The 10,661-nt window shown below is 36.7% G+C and overlaps 1 long non-coding RNA gene across 3 annotated transcripts in view; it reads left to right on the plus strand.

Moving 5' to 3' along the window:
* Positions 1-9,234, plus strand: part of LOC128931859 (uncharacterized) — a 131,766-nt gene extending 122,532 nt beyond the window's left edge. For all 3 annotated transcript variants that reach the window (XR_008480915.2, XR_013534952.1, XR_008480914.2), the window contains one exon: positions 7,163-9,234. This is a non-coding gene — a long non-coding RNA (uncharacterized LOC128931859). The remainder of the gene's footprint in view (positions 1-7,162) is intronic.
* The last annotated feature ends 1,427 nt before the right edge of the window (positions 9,235-10,661 follow it).

Below are 10,661 nucleotides of genomic sequence, written 5' to 3' on the forward strand. Positions count from 1 at the left end.
CAATACAGAGTAATGCAGAGCAGTTACTATTCAAAAAGGGTTCTTTGTCTTTAAAAAGATTTACTGTAACATATCTTTAAACAGCAAAATTTCTGGCACATGTGAAGTAGGTTTGATTGAGAACAGCATGATTTACATATGACTTTTGGGGAACAAAACTACTATGTAAAATGAAGTGTACTTACCCTATTGGAGGCAAATGTCCGCATCTGTCTGCTAGTGCCCAAGGGCCCTACATTTCCGATCTCTGAGTTGGGACTTTAAACCTAATTTGTAGGCTTTGGTTGTCCTTATTTCAGACCAACCATGGGACAAAGTTTAGTGCCGCATATGGGGCTTGGCTGGTGTCATGTTGTTGCTTGTTAGACACAAAAAGAAGTGTATCTTGAAATTTTCATTTAGCATTAGGGGAAATTAATAGACTCCTTCACTCTCTTAGGGCTACTTAGTGCACGGAACTATGAGAGTCTATTCGATTTGTAATAGTTATATTGGCTAATAATATGCCTTCTGTTTGTTCAGTATGCAAAAGTGTTATTTATTATAAATTATCACCACTTTTCACCCTTCCTTTAATTCCAATGCTTAGGTGACAATAGATATTTTACATGAAAAATTATTATTGCTTTGACTAATAAATATTATAATACCACTTTTTAAAAGAACCTTGCTTCTAGAATTTCTGAAGACTTAAGCAAACTTGCATTGTGGGGAAAAGCCTTATAGACTGTGGGGGTCTGTTTTTTGGTGAATTTGATGAAAAAGAAGGTGAAAAGACAACTCACAGACTGAGAAAGTAATTATAGTATTCAGTATTCAAGATCTAGTCTTCAGAACTTATAAGGAATCCTTACATTTCAACTATAAAAGACATAACCCAATTAAAATGTGGGCAAAAGATTTGAATAGATATTTCTCCAAAAATGATGTATAAATGGCTAAAAAGCTCAGGAAAAGAGCTCATGAAAATCACAGAGACACACCAGGTCACACCTATGTAGTTGCCAATAATAATAGTAGTAATAATAATAATCAGACAATAACAAGTGTTGGTAAGGATGCAGGGAAGTGGAAACTTTCATACATTTATATGGGAATGTAAAATGTTCAGCCATTGCGGAAAAGTTTGGCAGTTCCTCAAAAAGTTAAACAGAATTACCATATGACCCAGAAATTTCACTCCTAGAAACATCCAAGAGATTTAAGAAAATGTCCACACAAAAACTTGTACACAAATGTTTATAGCAGCATTATTCAAAATAGCAAAAATGTGGAAACAACCCACAGGTCCATCAGCTGATGAGTGGATGAACAATGTAGTTTATCCATTTATTCCTACGACGGGATATTCAGCAGACGGCCTGTGTGACAGTGGCCCCATGAGAATACGGCACTGTGTTTTTCTTTCCATGTACTGTGGTTAGATATACAGATAGCACTGTGTTACAGTGGTCTATGGTATTCAGTACGGTAACATGCCGAACAGGTTTGTAGCCGAGGAGCAACAGGCTATACCATGTAGCCTAGGTTTATAGTAGGCCACTCTATCTAGATTTGTGTGAGCACACTCTATGATGTTTGCACAACCGCAAAATTGCCTAACAACATGTTTATCCTAACATATTCCCATTGTTAAGCAATGCATGTCAATATGTGATATATCCAGAACGTGGAAATCCATAGAGACAGAAATAGATTAATGGTTGCCAGGGCATGGGTGAAACTGGGAATTGGAGCTAACTGCAGATAAGTCAGGGGTTTCTTTTTGGGGTGATGGAAATGTAGAATTAGATAGTAGTGATGGTCACACAGCATAGCGAATATATTAAAAATGACAAATTGTACACGTTTAAATAAGGAGTTTTATGTCATATGAATTACATCTCAATTTTTAAAAAGCTTGAGTTGATAAGACTCTTGTTAAAGACACTTGTAGATTCTGTAAACAGAGCACTGAAAAAAAAAGTGCCTTGCAAGAGCTAAGAAACTAAAGGGAAAAAACGAAATGATTCTCTACCCAAACGTGTACAATTCCCTTTTAAACCAGAAGTTGGAGAAAGATCCAGGCCAATAGTCAAGGTTTAATAAAAAAACAACAACAACAACTCATTGTATCTTGTACCAATTCTTGTAACACTCTTAACCCCTCCTAGTAAACACTACAAGCAACAACAAACAGAAACAAAACCAAATACAAACAAACCAAGGCACAACAATACTGGGCGGGGAAGCAGACTTGTTTGGGACCTCAGGACCATAAATAGAATGGTTGTTCCCTCCTTCCCTGCAGAACAAAACGCAAATGCTGGTTTTGTCTGTGGTGACTACTAAGAATGTATATTTTCTGTTTGTGTTTTCCTTGCTTTCATGTTCCTTTATATCTACGTAGCAAATATGTGCTTTCTCCTGGGAAAATTAGCTGAATCTTTAGTTTGCTGTGCTCCAAGGATTTACTAAGGCATCGCCTACTTTTCCTTAACCATGACCTTAACTATGACCCTAACTTTCCCTGTAATTCTATTCTTATCCAATATGTAGGTGACCTTTTGTTGTGTTCAAAAGATGAGGTAAGCTTTAAGACTGATTGCATCTCTACTTACTGTTTTAGTTTAGAAGGGGCAGCATGTTTCCAAAGAGAAGCTACAATTTTGTCACAAAAAACTTCATTATCTGGGACATGCTTTATCCGAAGCAGCTAAATCTCTTACTTAGCACAGACTACAGAGCCTTCAAAATTTGCTCAGGCCACTAACTAAGAGACAATGAAGACGTTTCTGGGTCTCACTTGTTACTGCAGACAGTGGGTTCCTAACTTTTCTGAAATTGTCACACCACTCTGTGACTTAACCAAATTCTCGGTGACCAGACCTCCTTCCCAGAAGCCTAAACATGAACAAGTTTTCTTTGTGTGAGTTCAAGTTAGCCATTTAACAGCCCCCACTCTGCTCACCTAATCCTCTCTGCACACTTTTTACTTAAGAGACAAGACCTTTGTGTTCTGACTCAGCCCAGGGAAGTCATCAGTGACCAACAGCTTTTATGACTCAGTAGCAAGAACCTGTGCATATCGTCTACAAGCAGCACCCGCACAGCTAAGCTAGTGGACATGTTGCCGACTTGATGTTGGGGTCTTCTGTGATTTTTTTGGCCAATCATGTTGCACAATCTTAGTTGCTCATTAAAAATTCACAACATTGCTCAGCAAGTAGGCTTACCTCGCCTGGCACTCTTTACCCCTCATATACTTAACATTCATGAATCTTTTAAATTCTACTACTCTTCTTCTGTTACCTCAAAGAAGGGGAAACCTGAACCTCTGCTTGTGAACTATCCATACTCCTAATAAATTTACTAGAAGCTCCTTTAGAAAATGCAGACTGATTGTTGATGGGTCATAGATTAAGACTGAAGTAGGATAGTATCAGGTAAGCTAAACTGAAACAAATCTCATTTCACTCCTGGAAAAAGATGCCTTGACAGAGCCAAAAATCTGCCCAGACTGGCCGAAGAGATAAAAAGGTTAATATGTACAGTAGGACTGTCTATGCTTTTAGCAAAGTCCGCTGTCTCGGAAACAAAGAGAGCTTTTGACTTTTGTGGGAGCCCCAGTTAAGAATGGTCAGCAAATTAAAGAATATTTGAGTACTGTAAGGCTGTTATAATTGAAGATCAAGTTCACACAAAATGGAATAGTATGAAGGCTCAAGGCTGATGGGGATTGGTTCTGGGACCCCCATGAGTACCCACATCCGTAGCTGCTCAAGTCCCGTAAATAAAATGGTGTAACATATACATATAACCTCTGCTCACCCTCTCGTATACTTTCAATCATCTTTAGATTACTTATAATGCCTAATAGAATGTAAATGCCATATGAATAGGTGTTATACTGTACTGTCTAGAGAATAATCACAGGAAAAAACGTCTGTACATGTTCAGTACAGATACAACTATTTGTATGTTTTCTTTTCCTTGATATATTCATCCCCAGTTGGCTGAATCTCCAGAGGAAGAACCCATGGATCTTGAAAATTGTCTGAATATTCTTAAGATGGACTGATGCCTTTTTTTCCTGAAATGCTACAACTCTCATAATAGCAAAAAATGACTTGATTTTGTGTTTCTGACTTTGGGTATTATGACCAATCTCTTAAGTAACAAGGGATTGCACTTTACTGGGACTAGTAACAAAGAGCTTCAGAAAGCTCTGGCCTCACTCGGAAACTTTACTGTCTACATTATCTCCGATCTCCAGGAAAGGAAGAAAGAACAAGGAAAATTCTAAAACTCAAATTAACAAAATTTTCAGGGATTCTAGAACTTGTAAGACACAAGGCTTTAGTGACAAGGTCACCTCTTTCTAGGACTCATTGATTCTGTCCCCATGGATTAGTGACAGGTAGGCTCATATGTCTGTGATACCACTTCCAGTCTTAGACACCACGCGGTTGCAAGTAGATGTGGCCAACTATTGCTGGAAGTTTTGTAGTACCTCCCATTGTATCAACAAGTGCAAGCAGCCTTTTCTCAATGTCCTCCTCAACATTCTTTATGTTACTTAGAATTCAAATACCTGGTCTTCTGAAGGAGACACCAGAGAAAGACAGCTCCCAAGCTCCAGTGGAAAGGATACTATCAAGGGCTATTAACAACTATCACAGTAGTAAAATTCTAAGAGTAAAATTCAATTATTGGATTCATGTGTTTCCATTACAGAGTAAAAAACTATCTTCAATTCACTAGAAGATTTTTTTTTTTATTAAAGATCTCAAGTTGAAGCTTTTTAGAACCCTCCAGAAACAGATAATTTTCAGAAGGAGACAACTTCCACCTAAGAACTTTGAACTAAGTTAATGACTACATGAGATGTGGACAGTTTCTACCTGATATCCACGGAATAGTGCTACAGATAGTCATGCTTTAATCTGTATTCTTTTTTTTTCTTCTTTTACAGCTAAAGTAGATATAAATAGCTAAACACAAACCCCCAACCCCACCCCCAACAGGGGGGACATAGCTGTAGATTCTTTTTTTTTTTTCTTCAGAAAAATGCAAATTAAAACTGCTATTGGATACTAATACATACTCCTTATAATGGCTATATCAAAATATAAAACTAGCATCACTTTGATCTGTATTCTTTTGTTCTTTATTCTTCTACCTATGGTCTTCTCTTGTTAGTTTAAAGCTACCTTGATCTATGTCACACATAAGACCCAATTGTTAATATTGCTGCTTGCATTCTTACTCACTTTTTTGTCTGGGCACCACATCTGGCTGCAATTCACTTGTGAGCTGGCTAAAGCATACAACTAAACTGACGGGTGGATTTTTATGCATTTTTCTTTGGAGCTATTCAGTTTCCCTTAGCACCAGCTTCTTAAAATTAATTGGCTTTATGGGTCTAGCTAATTAATGAACTAACAGGACTCAACCATTAGGAGATTTTATTTTAGTTGTCAAATATAACAAAAACTAGAAATCTAAAAAAAACCTTATCTTGTCATACTAGAAAAGGAAGTTCATATCACCGCCAACACAGGACTTGGGAATCTTTCATGGGAGCTAGCTTTGATTAGCTCTGATAACTGAACTTCCACAGAAATATAATGTAGAAGAGAACTAGGGAGTACAAGGTGTGTATTCCTTTAATGGATCTTACAAGTAAGACACATAACTTAGTTTGCTTTAGAATTACCTACTCATTTTGATATTAAAAAATATATTTCCTAGCACTGAACTGTTATTAAAGTATCATTAAAACAGCCCAACACTATTTAATAATCCTGTGGAATGTTTTTGCCAAAAATATATCATTCTCCCTTTTGACTGGTATTGGATTTATGGCACAAAAGCATACTGGCTATTACAAGCTGGATTGGAACTTGCTACTTTGGTAAACTGGTGCTCGTCTTCAGAAATAGTTGATCAGAACTGAATATTCATTTTGATCAATTTCTCTTCTGGGAGAGTAGATCATTTGATAATTTAAGAAGGAGAAAAACTGGACCTTGATTTAAGAATAAAAACTATTAACTCAAGAGAAATTCTGGATTATTTTCTCTTTTCATTTTAACTTTATGTTTTACAAGAGGCCCAGAAATTAAGGAAAGTCTTTCATGCCATGATTTAGTGACTAGCAGTGCATTCCCAGTAAAATGGAATTCCCTGTTACTTAAGATACTGGTCATAGTCCATCGAGGCTCCAGAAAGGCTTTATGAGGAAGTTCATGAAACAGGTCAGAGAATAAGAATGTTGTATGTATATCTGTGAAGACCGTGCTGGAATCTTTGATATTAAGAAAATGATGTAGAAAAGAAACACATCAATGATAACATTACTTAGTTTATTAATAATCCTGTATTTGATTTTGCCAGCTCTTCAGATGGAGAATGGGATCTCCTCTCTTTGTTTACTCAGGTCACTCTTGGCTCCTTGCTGAAGCAGACTACAGATCTGATCACAACCCTTTTCATTAGTGTTCGTCTGCGCTGCAGAGTGCATGTGTGTCATCTCCAGAGTCTTAAATATTGTGTAGCTGCTGACCTTAAAATGATCCAACAAATAGTCATCCAGCAAAAAGATCAGGAAAACCAGATGCTAGAATTAGCAGGAAAAATACTTTAAAGAAGTGATTATAACATTATCCCTCCCATTTCATGGAAGTTCATGCAACCATGCCCAGGACTTGATATGTAATCAGACACCTCAAATAGTGGTGAAGATGTGGAGCAATTATACTCTTGGCATTGTTAATAGTCTGTCCTTCAGTTTAGGATGACAAGTGGGACACTGAGAAACAGAAACTTCTCTATACTCACACCACTGGCTTACTACTTACCTTAACGGGACTTTACTAGTAAATTACCTTTGTTAACATAGCTTTATTGTTTTAGGAAACTTTGGTCCAGGGAGATAAAAGTTGCAAATAAGCTTTCTGAAAGCTTAAAAAACTACTTAATAGAAAGCATCAAACTACCATTTACTCAGTAAACATCGTGCTTCAAAATTTTTGCCTTCTGTGTACATCAGTCTTAAATTATATATTAACAGAGTGCTCTTCTTTAGGAATAACAGAAGCTAGACTGGCTTTTCTGCTTGAAACAACAACAAAAAACAAACAAAAACAAAATAAACAAAGTAATGTTTTTTTTTTTTCAGGCAACCAAGCACAGAGATCCTTGAGAGATGAAGAAAAAACAAGATGAGTCCTCTAACAGCTCAGCTTACAGTTTTGAGGACATTTTCAGGTGTAGCATGGGGAGGAGAAGCTCAGAAGACTCTCTGAGTTAAGGAGATTGAACAAACCATCAAGGAGGACGAAAGCATTTGGAGTATAGAGTACCAGAGTATATAAAGCTCTAAGTGAGAGAACCCTGAAGAATTATAGAAGGTTCCCCTTAACTATTCAACAGAGTACATACAGACCAATGCAGATATGCGAGGAAACTACTTGGAGCTAGGAAAAGAACCATTTGAAAAGATTAGAGGAAATAGTACTGAATGCTCATACAGGACTGGGGACTCTGACTGCTTCAATCAACAATGCTAGAAAACTCAACCCGTTGGGTGTTGGGTAGAGTACTTGGTAAGGTCTTACCTCTGTTGCAAGGAATGACTGGCCCTAGACATAGCACTGGTCTAGACATGCCTACCAAATCATAGTTGCAAGACTGAAAAAAAATCAAGTTGTTTGTAAGAAATTTAACAGCATCACAGAACAAAATTCAAGAATATTTAGAGGAATACAAAAATCTCCCACACTGAAAAAGACAAACTTTTCAATGTCAGACAGCTAATCAAAGATTACCAGACACACAAAGAAGCAGGAAACTTCTCCCATATGAGTCACATGGGAGAATACACATATAATTAAAACTGACCCAGATGTTAGAATTAGCAGAAAAATATATTATAAAGTTATAACATTCCATGTTTTCAAAAAGTTAAGTAGAGACAGGGAAGATGTAGAAAGAAACTCAAATTGAATTTTTATAAAGATGGAAACAATAATGTCTTCAGTGAAAGCACATAGGATGGGATTAGCAATGGTTTAGACACTGCAGAAGTACATATTAATGTGCTTGACGACATAATAACTTTAGAAAGTAAAACACAAGGAAGATATTAAAATGAAAAGAGCATCAGTGGACTATGAGTAAACTTCAAGTGATGTAATAGATATATAACTGCAGGCCTTAAAGGCGTAGGAGAACAGAAAAAATAGTTAAAGGAATAATGATCAATCATGATGAAAACTATAAACATGCAGATTCAAAAATTATCAACCGCAAGCAAAAAGTGAAGAAAACTACACCAAAGCCATCCAGAATCTACAAGGAAATCAAATAAGCAAGAAAAAAGCAGTTCTGTCAAAAAGTGGGCTAAGGACAATGAATACACAATTCTCAAAAGAAGATACACAAATGGCCAAGAAACATGAAAAAATGCTCAACATAGTTACCAGGGCAAGGCAAATCCAAACCACCCTGTGATACCACCTTACCCACAAGAATGGCCAGAATTAAAAAATAAAAGATGTTTTTTTTTGTGGTGAAAAGGGAACACTTTTACACTGTTGGTGGGTTGTAAACTAGTACAACCACTATGGAAAACAGTGTGGAGATTCCCTAAAGAACTAAAAGTAGATCTACCATTTGATCCCGCAATCGCACTACTGAGTATCTACCCAGAGGAAAAGAAGTTATTATATGAAAAAGATACACTTTCAGATGCATATTTATAGCAGCACAATTTGCATTTGCAGAAATATGGAGCCAGCCGAAATGCTCATCAATCAATGAGTTGATAAAGAAAATGCGGTGTATATATATGTATATATATATTAAAAAGTTATAACATTCCATGTTTTCAAAAAGTTTAGTAGAGACAGGGAAGATGTAGAAAGAAACTCAGGAATGAGAAACATCATATGTTCTCACTTACAAGTGGGAGCTAAGGTATGAAGACACAAAGGCATAAGAATGGTACAAAGGACTTTGGAGACTTGGGAAAGAGTGGAGGTGGGTGGGGGATAAAAGACTTCACATCAGGTAGAATGTTTACTGCTTGGATCACAGGTGCACCAATATCTCAGAAATCAGCACTAAAGGGCTTATCCATGTAACCAAACATGAACTGTTCCCCAAAAACCTATTGAAATAAAAAAATAAGTAAAAATTGCTTAAATGCAATGATAAAAATAAAACCTTAGAAGCAGCCAGAAAAAAAAACATATTTACAGAACAAAGCTATGACAGGACCAGATTTCTCATTGCAAACAATACCAATGACAAAACAGTGGAGCAGCACCTTTAAAGGACTAAAAGAAAGAAAAAAAAGCCCTGATAATTTGGAAGTCTATGCCAGCAGAAAGAGCTTTCAAAAACTAAGGTGAAGCTACTCAGGAGGCTGAGGCAGGAGAATTGCCTGAACCCAGGAGGCGGAGGTTGCAGTGAGCCGAGATTGTACCATTGTACTCCAGCCTGGGTAACAAGAGTGAAACTCCATCTCAAAAAAAAAAAAAAAAAAAAAAACAGTTGAGATAAAAATATTTTCAGACATCAGCACCTGAAAGAATTTACCACCTGCAAACCCATCTTACAAGAAATTTAAAGGAAGAGCTTTAAGGTAGAAGGAGAATGATACCAGATGGTATCATTGAAGAGCACAGGGAATGGTAGAAGCATGGATAGTTATATAAGAATTTTTATTAGTGGTATCTCTTTAAAAGATACTTAACAGTTTAAACACAAATCAGCATTGTGGGGTTTACAACATAAAAAAGTAAAATGTATTAAAACAATAGCATAAACTCAGGGAAGGGGCCAGGCATGGTGGCTCACCCAGGACTTTGGGAGGCCAAGGTGGGAAGATCATAAGGTCAGGAGATCGAGACCATCCTGGTCAACATGGTGAAATCCCATCTCTACTTTAAAAAAAAAAAAAAAAAAAGCTGGGTACGGTTGTGCACACCTGTAGTCCTAGCTACTTGGGAGGCTGAGCCAGGAGAATTGCTTGAACCCAGGAGGCAGAGGTTGCAGTAAGCTGAAATCAAGCCACTGCACTGCAGCCTGGTGACAGAGAGAGATTTTGTCTCAAAAACAAAACAAAACAAAACAAAACAAAACAGGATCAGGGAGGGAGAGAAATATACAACTTGTAAGTTTTTTATATTATACACGCAATGGTATAATATTAGTTGAAAGTAGATGGTGATAAATTAAAGATGTTTACTATAAACCCTGAAGCAACCACTAAAATAATACCACAAAGAGTTAAAGCTAAAGAGCTAACAAAGGAGATAAATGTAATTATTTAAAAAATTCGATTAGTTCAAAAGAAGGCAGAAAAGGAGGGAAAGGACAATAACGAACAGATGTAACAAGAAATAAATGGAAAAATGATCACTTAAAACCTAGTTATATCAATAATCACATTGATTACAAATAGTTTAAATACCTCAATTAAAAGGCAGAGATTGTCAAATTGGCTAAAAAAGCAAGGCCCAGTTATATGTTGTCTACAAGAAACACACTTAAAACTTAAAGGCCCAAATGGATTAAATACGTAAGTATGCAAAAAGATATCCCATGCTAAGATTGGTCAAAAGAAAGCTGCAGGTCAGGAGTTTGAAACCAGCCTGGCCAACATGGTGAAA

This window comes from Callithrix jacchus, chromosome 4, assembly GCF_049354715.1.
Source record: "Callithrix jacchus isolate 240 chromosome 4, calJac240_pri, whole genome shotgun sequence".
Classification (NCBI taxonomy): Eukaryota; Metazoa; Chordata; class Mammalia; order Primates; family Cebidae; genus Callithrix; species Callithrix jacchus.